Source organism: Arachis ipaensis, chromosome B09, assembly GCF_000816755.2.
Source record: "Arachis ipaensis cultivar K30076 chromosome B09, Araip1.1, whole genome shotgun sequence".
Classification (NCBI taxonomy): Eukaryota; Viridiplantae; Streptophyta; class Magnoliopsida; order Fabales; family Fabaceae; genus Arachis; species Arachis ipaensis.
In genome coordinates, this window is record NC_029793.2 from 122,652,136 (window position 1) to 122,663,171 (window position 11,036).

General features: G+C 37.9%; 1 long non-coding RNA gene across 1 annotated transcript in view; it reads right to left on the reverse strand.

The window, feature by feature from the left end:
* The window catches only part of LOC110267021, a 22,350-nt gene continuing 13,396 nt past the window's right edge, over nt 2,083-11,036 (reverse strand). Inside the window, exons 2-3 of the long non-coding RNA XR_002354306.1 lie at nt 6,669-6,674; nt 2,083-2,094 (exon numbers count right to left, since the gene is read on the reverse strand). This is a non-coding gene — a long non-coding RNA (uncharacterized LOC110267021). The remainder of the gene's footprint in view (nt 2,095-6,668; nt 6,675-11,036) is intronic.

Here is an 11,036-nt window from a genome sequence, read left to right on the forward strand (position 1 = left end):
TCATAGGTTGTGAAAGAAATAAGTGATAGGATTAGATTGAGAGTTGCAGTTGCTTTGTCTTTCTAAAGTAACTCTGGTACTACTGTCTTCCTTGCTTGTGAGTGATCTTCTTCTATGGCAGGCTGTAAGTGATCAAAGCCATGTGATGAGTAGGATTTTGCACCGGTTTGGATTTTTCCACCCAAGATAACTTACGTTGCAAGTATAGACTAAACCGGCAAATTAAATCCCAAACATCAAAGTTTAATATTTCTAATTTAAACCGAGAGTAATTTAGCCTCATGTCGTCTTCCCTAGGAGTTTCAATTAAGTGTACAATTATTGGCTATGAGGGATTGGGGGTTGTGATTGCAAGGAGCAAGAAATTAAAATGCAAGAAGGTAGCTTAACATGCAAGAAATTAAATGAAGGCAAGTAAAGACAATGAAAATGGAAATTGAAAGCTAAAAAGGACTCTTTGCAAGAAGTGGATAATTAAGGATTCCTATCCTAGTTGTGGACTACAAACATGGTAATTGTGTGTGAATTAATCCCAATTAGTCAACCCTACATCGAGGATAAGTCAACTTGGCATAATTAATCTCAATTCCTAAGTCCTAAGTGAACACTAATGGGTCACTTAGAGTCAAGGGAAACCAAATTAATTAACAACCCTCACACAATGTGGAATGGACATCCACCACTCAAGTTCACCCAATTATCCAATTTCCCAACCAAGAGTGTGAAAAACTAAGCAAAAATCCAACCAAATATTTTGTCAAACACTTGGTGAGCATGTAAAGAAAGCATGGTAAAATGACAAGAAATAATAAATACTACAACTACTAAGCAAGAAAAATAAATATAGCAACTCAATAAAGCAATAAATAACATGAAACATAAAATTGCATTGAATGTAAATTCAAGTGACAAGAGTGTGCATAAACATAAAAGACAAATAAAATGAGAAATTAACAAGATAAACAAAGAAATTAAGACAATAGAACAAAGAAAGGTAGAAGAAACTAGATTAAAACAAGAATTAAAAGTAGCAATTACAAGGAAATTAAACTAAGAAATCCTAGTTCTAGAGAGAAGGAGGAGCTTCTCTCTCTAGAAAAACTAAATAAAACATGTAAAAACCTAAACCTAAGTGCTCCCCCCTTCATCCCTCTTCAATTTGGCTTGAAATAGCTTTAGAAATGAGTTGGATTGGGTTTTGGAGGCCCAGAAATCGCCCCCAGCGGTTTGCAGTTAATGAGCTCACGTGCCAGGACCTGTGCGGACGCACAATTGTGTGCGTCTTGCACACTTGCTATTTTCTGACTTGTGCGAACGCACAAATTGTGTGCGTACGCACACTTAGACTTATGTCCACTATAGCAAATTATATATCATTTTGAAGCCCCGAACGTTAGCTTTCCAATTCCGCTAAAACCGCCTCATTTGAACCTCTGTAACTCAAGTTATGATCACTTTAGTACCAAGAGGTCAGAACTGCCAGCTTTACAAATCCTTCATTTCTTGAATTCTCCCATTTTGCATGCTTTCCTTCCACTTCTTCAATCCATACTTGCCTTGTAAGTCTGAAATTACTCAACAAACACATCAAGGCATCGAATGGAATTAAAGTGAATAAACTTAGCAATTATAAACTTAAAAAGCATGTTTTCACTTTCAAGCATAATTTAGGGAGAAATTATGAAACTATGCTATTTCAATGGATAAATGCAAGAAAAGTTGATGAAATCCACCCACATAGAGCAAATAAACACCATAAAATATGGATTCATCACCACGCTAATGGTCCTTGATCTCCTCTGCTACAGGTTGAACGCCATTGCCCATGGTCATTCAATCTGATGGAGGGTGAAGCTATTAGCAAATTGTTCTCTTGGCGATCCTACTCAAAGCGCCACAGACAAGGTCGAATCTTCAGGATCAGAGAACGCTGCTTCTATGGATTCTAGCCTATACCACAAAGATCTTAATCTCCCAGGATATCGGCTGAACTGGTGTCTCAAGAAGTCCCCAATGAAATTGTGGATTAACCGTCTGAGAGATGTATAAGCATAGCTGTTGGTTCGTGCTTTCTGGCCAAGTATTCACACAAACCTAAGTAGACGTGGGTGTTTGTCAAGCACGTTCGTCTTAATGTGATGAACAGAGCCAATTTTTCAGATTTTCCTATTCACCACGATGAAGATCAGAATATACATCTTAGAGATAGATCAGACACTGATCGAAGAAGAAGAAATAGTACTTTAATTAATTCATAGGACTCAGCAGGGCTCCTTCCCTCAACATAGGAGGTTTAGAAACTCATACTGAAGGTAAAACAATGGTGAAAAACATGAATATGGCATACCTCCCTCAGCAGGAGGTGTAAAAGGTTCTGAGACCTCTAAGTCTCTAAAAGTTACATGAATAAGATCCCTTAAATACTAAACAGATGACTAGTAAGGGTAAAATATTCTATTTAGTGCTAAAATCCACTTCTGAGGCCCACTTGGTGAGTGTTTGGGATGAGCTTTAATGAGATCCATGAGGCTCCTTGGGCGTGGAATGCCAGCTAGGGGGTCCTCTTTGGGCCTTTGGACGTTGGGCTCTGCTCTTTGGGCGCTCGACGCCAGGAAGGGGGTAGGAAGCTGGCATTGGATGCTAGTTTTGGGCCTTCTAATCCGAAGCAAAGTATGGACTATTATATATTGCTGGAAAGATATGAAAGGCAGATTTTCATATCCATTAAGATCGCGCCATTTGGACCTTTTTAGCTCCAAAAAAGCTCTTCCAAATGTAAGCAGGTCAGATTTGGACAGCATTTGCAGTGCTTTCTCTGTCTCTGAATCAGACTTCTGCTTCAGCTCCTCAATTTCAGCCAGAAAATACCTAAAATTGTCCAAAAACACACAAAATCATAGTAGAATCCAAAAATGTGAATTTAACACTAAAACCTATAAAAACTTAATAAAAACTAAATAAAAACTACTAAAAACTATATGAAAGTGATGCCAAAAAGCGTATAAAATATTCGCTCATCACAACACCAAACTTAAACCGTTGCTTGTCCCCAAGAAACTAAAAACATAGTAGGATACAAAAGAAAATTAAGATACAATAAATTTCTAAGTTTCAAATGAAACTTAGTTAAAATCAGATAAGTGGGACTTAGTAGCTTTTTGCTTCTGAATGGTTTTGGCATCTCACTATCCATTGAAACTCAGAGATGTTGGCATCTTTAGGAACTTAGAATCTAGATGATATTATTGACTCTCCTAGTTAGGCTTATTTTGATTCTTGAACACAGCTTTTTGAGTCTTGGCCGTGACCCTAAGCACTCTGTTTTCCAGTATTACCACCGGATACATTCATGCCACAAACACTTTAACTGGGTGAACCTTTTCAGATTGTGACTCAGCTTTGCTAGAGTCCCCAGATAGAGGTGTCCAGAGTTCTTAAGCACACTCTTTTGCTTTGAACCACGACTTTAACTGCTCAGTCTCAAGCTTTTCACTTGACACCTTCACGCCACAAGCACATAGTTAGGGATAGCTTAGTTAGCCGCTTAAGCTAGGATTTTATTTCCTTTGGGCCCTCCTATCCACTGATGCTCAAAGCCTTGGGTTCTTTTACCCTTGCCTTTTGGTTTAAAGGGTTACTGGCTTTTTCAATCTGCCCTCCTTTTCCTGGATTTTTGGGCAATAATGGATTTTTCTGCTCTTTATTTTTTTTTCTTTTTCGCCATTTTTTTTTCTTTTTTTCGCATGCATAATAATTTTTTTCTTTTGCAACATGCTTTTTGTTTTGCTTTTTGCTACTTTTTATTACTTCAAGAATCAATTTATGGATTTTTCAGATTATCAATAATACTTTTCCTTTTCCTTTATTCTTTCAAGAGCCAATATTCTAAAATTTCAACTTCAAATATGCACTGTTTATTTCATACATTCAGAAAATAAAAGCAAATGACACCACATGAATCTAATTAAACTAATCTTATTTTAAACTTGAAATTCATGCATCTCTCAGTTCTTTTCAATAAAAATTTTTATTTAAGCAATGTGAGAGAGATATGGAATATTTTACAACTTTTTAAGACATCAATGCAAATGATCATGCAACTAGGACAAGAAAGCAGATAAACAGACAGAAAACAGAAAAATAACAAGAAAGGAGTAAAAGAGAATGAATCCACCTAAATGATGGTGGCTAATGCTTCTCCTTGAGGATCTCATGTAGTGCTTGATCTCTTCAATGTCACTGCTTTGTCTTTGTTGAGGCGGCTGCACAGGCTCATGTGCATACTCTCTAATTTGCTCCATCCTCTTCTTCTATACTTAAGAGTGGTAGATGTCACAAAGCAAAGCTTTTGCAACACTAAACTTAAGATTTTTGCTCATCCTCGAACAAATATGATCAATGGGGAGAAGAAGGTGGGGTAGGTGGAGCTTCTGTGGGACCTCTTGGTCCTGAGAGGCTGGAAAATCTAGTTTCCCTGCTTCTCTGCATTGGCGTTTGAATACCCAGGGGCTGCTCCTTGGCTAGTGTTCAACGTCAGCAATGCTCCCCTCTTGGGGCGTTGAACGCTCAGGAGGGCTTCCTCGCTGGTGTTCAACTTTAACACTGCACTTGGAGTGTTCTATTTTCACTGCTGTGAAATCTGTCTCTTGCCTGATGCATATGATCATGACTCTGACAATTGAAAAGAAAATAAATGGTTGAGTAAAGTTGGGTTGCCTCCCAACAAGCACTCTTTTAAAGTCACTAGCTTGACCTTCAGCTCCTTAAGGAGGTGAGTAAGAGCTCAGATTTTCATCCCTTACAGTGAATTTCCTTTCTGTCCTCTCATGAATGAGCTCTACATGCTCTAGAAATAGGACACATTTCACTGTATGTGGTAGGACTGGATTCTTAGTGAAGACAACTCTCATGCCAGGTGAGAGGCCTTCAGTTGGGACTTTCTTGTCCTTCCAGCCTTTAGGTACTTTCTTCTTAGTACCTTTGTGCGTAGAGCTTGTTGAGGGCTGCCCAACACTAAACTTAGAATTGATGTATGGGGGCTCTGCACAGAAAGAGAGGGTTGGCACACTAGGTATTGCACTGTTATCTCTCTTTTATAGGGAGAATTGGGTTGAGACATCTTAAATAAGATGTGATCCTCCCCTAACTTTAGGGTTAGTTCTCCCTTAGCCACATCAATGATAGCATTAGCTGTGGCTAGGAAAGGTCTTTCAAGGATGACACAGTCATTCTTATCCTTTCCTATGTCCAAGACAATGGAGTTTGCAGGGATGTAGTGGCTTTCAACTTTAACCCAAGACATCCTCCACTAAGCCATATGGCTTCTTCATGGTCTTGTCTGCCATCTCTAAAGAGACGTGTGCAGCTTGTACCTCAAGTATGCCCAACTTCTCCATTACAGAGAGTGGCATGAGGTTGATGCTTGACCCTAGGTCACACAGAGCCTTATCAAAGGCCATAGTGCCTATGGTGCAAGGAATCAGAAAGCGTCCAGAGTCTAGAAGCTTCTGAGGTAGCTCTTGTTGAACCAAAGCATGGAGTTCTTTGGTCAGCAGAGGAAGTTCTTCCTCCAGAGGCTTTGTACTAAATAGCTTGGCATTCAGTTTCATTAGAGCTCCTAGGAAACGAGCAACTTGCTCTTCCCTAGTGTCTTCATGCTCACTTGAGGATGAGTAGTCATCACAACCTATGCACTGTAGAAGTGCATTCAAAGGAAGCTCAATAGTCTTTATGGTTTCCTTTGGTTCTGGGCTAGAGGGGTCTTGAGTGGGATCTAGGCACTCAAAGGGTGTTCTTTGACTGGCGTTCAATGCCAGCTCTGTCAGCTTAGTGGGGGTTGAACGCCCTTGCTGTCTACCCTGACTGGCGTTAAACGCCAGTCCCTCTAGCATTCTGGGTGTTGAACGCCCAGTGAAGGCTTCTTCACTAGCGTTCAATTCCTTCCCATTCTCCTCCAATTCGGCCTCAACCTCCATGGTTATGGGCTTGCATTCTTCTCTAGGATTAACCTCAGTATTACTGGGAAGAGTGTCAGGAGGGATCTCAGGGATCCTCTTGCTCAGTTGACCAACTTGTACCTCGAAATTTCTAATGGAGGACCTTGTTTCATTAATGAAACTATGAGTGGTCTAGTGAGGCTGGAGACTAGGGTGGCTAAGTCAGAGAGGCTCTGCTTAGAAGTCTCCATTTTTCCTTGAGAAGATGGGAATAGTGGTCTGTTGTTGAACCTATTCTGGTTCCTACCACTTTGATTGAAACCTTACTGAGGTTTCTATTGATCCTTCCATGAGAGGTTAGGATGATTCCTCCATGAAGGGTTGTAAGTGTTTCCATAGGCTTCTCCCAGTAATTCACCTCCTCCATGGTGGGTTGATCAGGATGATAGGCTTCTTCTTCAAGAGAGGCTTCCTGAGCACTGCCAGCTACAGTTTGCATCCCAGTGAGATGTTGAGAGATCATGTTGACCTGTTAGATCAAGATCTTATTCTGAGCCAGGATGACATTCAGAGTCTTAATTCATGAACTCCTTTCTTCTAAAAGGTTCCATGATTTACAGGATTTCTCTCAGAGGTGTACATGAATTGGTTGTTTGCAACCATCTCAATGAGCTCTCTTGCTTCTGCAGGCATTTTCTTCAAGTGGAGAGATCCACCTACAGAGCTATCTACGAAAATCTTGGATATCTCAGACAAGCCATCATAGAACATGCATATGATGGACCACTCTGAGAGCATGTCAGGAGGACATCTCCTGATCAGTTGCTTGTATCTTTCTCAAGCTTCATAGAGGGATTCACCTTCTCTTTCTCTGAAGGTTTGTACTGCCACTCTAATTTTGCTCATCCTTTGAGGAGGAAAGAACTTAGCAAGAAAAGCATTTACAAGCTTTTCCCAAGAGTCAAGACTCTCTCTTGGTTGGGCATCCAACCAAAACTTAGCTCTGTCTCTTAAAGCAAAAGGAAAAAACATCAGCTTATAGACTTCAGGATCAACTCCATTAGTCTTTACCGTATCACAGATATGTAAGAATTCTGCCAAGAACTGATGTGGATCTTCCAATAGAAGTCCATGGAATTTGCAGTTTTGCTGCAGAGAAAGACTAACTGAGGCTTAAACTCAAAATTGTTAGCTCCAATGGCAGGTACAGCAATGCTTCTGCCATAAAAGTCAGAGGTAGGCATGGTGAAGTCACCAAGGACCTTTCTAGGCTCCTCTTGTGGTTCGGCCATGTCCTCCAATTCTTGTTCAAAACTTTCTGAAAGGTCTCTTCCTGAGTGTTGTGCTTTAGCTTGTTGTAAACACCTCCTCAGAGTCTTTTCAGGTTCAGGATCAGGAGTTAAGAGAGGTTCTTTATCCCTGTTCCTGGTCATAAATAAGAAGCCAAAAAAAGATGGAAAGGAAGAAAGTTCTTTATGCCAATTGGCAAGAAGCTCCTCCTTAAAGTCAGAAGTAGAGAAAGAAGAAGAAGAAAAAAATTAAAAATAAAAAATAAAAATAAATGAAATAAGTAGAGAAAAAAATTACCTTAGAAGTAATAGATAAGAGTAAATAAGAGATGATGAAATTTGAGAAGATGGAAGAAAAATCACAAGAAAGCTTTCTATGCCAATTGGCAAGAAGCTCCAAGTGAGATGTGAAGAAGAAAGGAAATAAGATAAAGAATTATAAGCAAAGAATCGAATATAGTTGAATGAATAGAGATGAGAAGAGAAGAAGTATATATAGAAAAAGTAAATTAAAATATTTTTATTTTTATTTAATTACTTAATTATTTTTGAAAATTAAGTAAATAATTTAAAAAAATTTAAATTTTAATTGTTGAATTTTCGAAAATAGAAGAGAGAGAAGAGAGGGAAGTTTTCGAAAATTTGGAAGAGAAGAGAGTTAGTTAGGTAGTTTTGAAAAAGAAGAGAGAGAAGAAGAAGATATTATTTTCGAAAATTAAGGAAGGAAGAGTTAGTTAGGAGGTTTTGAAAAATATGAGAGAGAAATAGGAGAAGTATTTTTGAAAATTTGAGAGGGAAGAGTTAGTTAGGTGGTTTTGAAAAAGATGAGAGAGAAGATAAGATATTAATTAAGAAAAGAGAAAAAAATAAAAATGAAAATAAAGGATAAGATAAGAAAAGATTTAAAATTTGAAATTAAAAAAAGATAAGATAAGAAACAAAAAGATGAGATTAGAAAATTGATTTTGAAAAAGATTTAATTTTTAAAAATTCAAAATTTGAAAAAGATAAGATGAGATTTTTGAATTTTGAAAAAGATAAGATAAGATTTTTAAATTTTAAAAAAAAGGTATGATATGATTTTTATTTTTGAAAATTTTGATTTTTGAAAACTTGACAACTAAGATAAGATAAGATAAAATTTTAAAAATAAAAATCTGAATTTTTTGTTAATTTTTGAAAATTATGCTAAAACTTAGTTAGAAAAGATCTTTTCTTTTTATTTTTTGAATTTGATGATGAGAGAGAAAAATATAAAAAAGACACAAGAATTAAAATTTTTAGATCTAGCACCCTTGTTTTTTCGAAAATTTTGAAGGAAAATACCAAGGGACACCAAACTTAAAAATTTTAAGATCAATACACATACAAGACTTAAGAACACTTTGAAGATGAACAAGAACACAAAGAACAAAATTTAAAGACTCAAAGAACACAAGAACATAAAAAAGACACAAAACTTATAATTTTTTAGAAAACCAAGACCAAATTTTCGAAAATTGCAAGAAAAATAAAAAGAAAACACCAAACTTAAAGACTTGACACAAGATTTAAACAAAGAAAAATTATTTTTGAAAATTTTTAGAAAGAAAGATTCAAAAAACACGAAATTTTACCAAAAACATAAGCACAACGCTCTAACCAATTGAACACAAATTAAGCAAAGAAAATAAAAATATTTTTGAAAAATTCTTTAAAATTTTCGAAAATTAGAGAAGGAAAAATAAAATTAAAAGACTCAACAAGAACACAAACAGAGACTCAAATCAAGAACAAAAATTAAACAAAGAAAAGAAAAATATTTTTGAAAAAAGTTGTAAGAATTTTCAAAAATTGAAGAAGAAGAAAACAAAAATTAAAGACTCAATTAAAATAAAATAAAATAAACTTACCTGATCTAAGGAGCAAAACAACCCGACAGTTTGTCCAAACTCAATAATGCCCGGCAACGGCGCCAAAAACTTGGTGCGCGTGTACGCAAAATCCACACTATTTCGTACAACAGCAGCAGTACCAGCAAGTGCACTGCGTCGTCCAAGTAATACCTGAGCGAGTCAGGGTCGATCCCACGAGGATTGTGGCTTGAAGCAAGCTATGATTTTCTTGCAGGTCTTAGTCAGGCGGAATCAGAAGGAGTTGGATTATCAGTGATATAAACATAACATTTCTCATAAGTTGTGAAAGGAATAAGTGATAGGATTAGATTGAGAGTTGGAGTTGCTTTGTCTTTCTGAAGTAACTCTGGTACTACTGTCTTCCTTGCTTGTGAGTGATCTTCTTTTATGGCAGGCTGTAAGTGATCAAAGTCACGCTAAAGGTCCTTGATCTTCTCTGCTACAGGTTGAATGCCATTGCCCGTGGTCATTCAATCTGACGGAGGGTGAAGCTCTTAGCAAATCGTTCTCTTAGCGATCCTACTCAAAGCGCCACAGACAAGGTCGAATCTTCCGGATCAGAGAACGCTACTTCTATGAATTCTAGCCTATACCACGGAGACCTTAATCTCCTAGGAGATCGGCTGAACTGTTGTCTCGAGAAGTCCCCAACAAAATCGTGGATTAACCGTCTGAGAGATGTATAAGCATAGCTGTTCGTTCATGCTTTCCGGCCAAGTATTCACACGAACCCAAGTAGACGCGAGTATTTGTCAGGCACGTTCGTCTTAATGTGATGAACAGAGCCAAATTGTCAGATCGTCCTATTCACCACGATGAAGATCGGAATATACATCTTAGAGATAGATCAGACACGGATCGAAGAAGAAGAAATAGTACTTTAATTAATTCATAGGACTCAACAGGGCTCTTCCCCTCAACTTAGGAGGTTTAGAAACTCATACTGAAGGTAAAACAATAGTGAAAAATGTGAATATGGCAGACCTCCTTCAGCGGGAGGTGTAAAAGGTTCTTAGACCTCTAAGTCTCTAAAAATTACATGAATAAGATCCTTTAAATACTAAACAGATGACTAGTAAGGGTAAAACAGTCTATTTAGTGCTAAAATCCACTTCTGAGGCCCACTTGGTGAGTGTTTGGGCTGAGCTTTAATAAGATCCACGTGCTATGAGGCTCCTTGGACGTGGAATGCTAGTTAGGGGGTCCTCTTTGGGCCTTTGAACGTTAGGCTCTGCTCTTTGGGTGCTAGACGCCAGGAAGGGGGAAGGAAGCTGGCGTTGGACGCCAGTTTTGGGCCTTCTAATCCGAAGCAAAGTATGGACTATTATATATTGCTGGAAAGCTCTGAAAGTCAGCGTTCCATATCCGTTGAGAGTGCTCCATTTGGACTTTTGTTGCTCCAAAAAAGCTCTTCCAAATGCAAGCAGGTCAGATTTGGACAACATCTGCAGTACTTTCTCTGTCTCTGAATCAGACTTCTGCTCCACCTCCTCAATTTCAGCCAGAAAATACCTGAAATTGCCCAAAAATACACAAACTCATAGTAGAATCCAAAAATGTGAATTTAACACTAAAACCTATAAAAACTTAATAAAAACTACTAAAAACTATATGAAAGTGATGCCAAAAAGCGTATAAAATATCCGCTCATCAGGGTTCCAGTATAATTATAGTAGAGTAGATGACCACCTTTCTTGGAGTAGTTCTATCTTTTTTGATAGATAAGCGTTTCCTTTATCTTGAGAGTTTGTTGGGATCTACCTTTTAGATGAGATAGAGATAATATGAGAGATTCAAGGAGGCAGTTATTTGTTAGGTCAGGCAGAGCTGAACCTCTTTGTAGCGGCCGACCTCCTTAAAGAGGTCGGGTAAGTGGCGAGGTCCACCTTTATAGGTGGGCCTTTCGTGTTTATTGG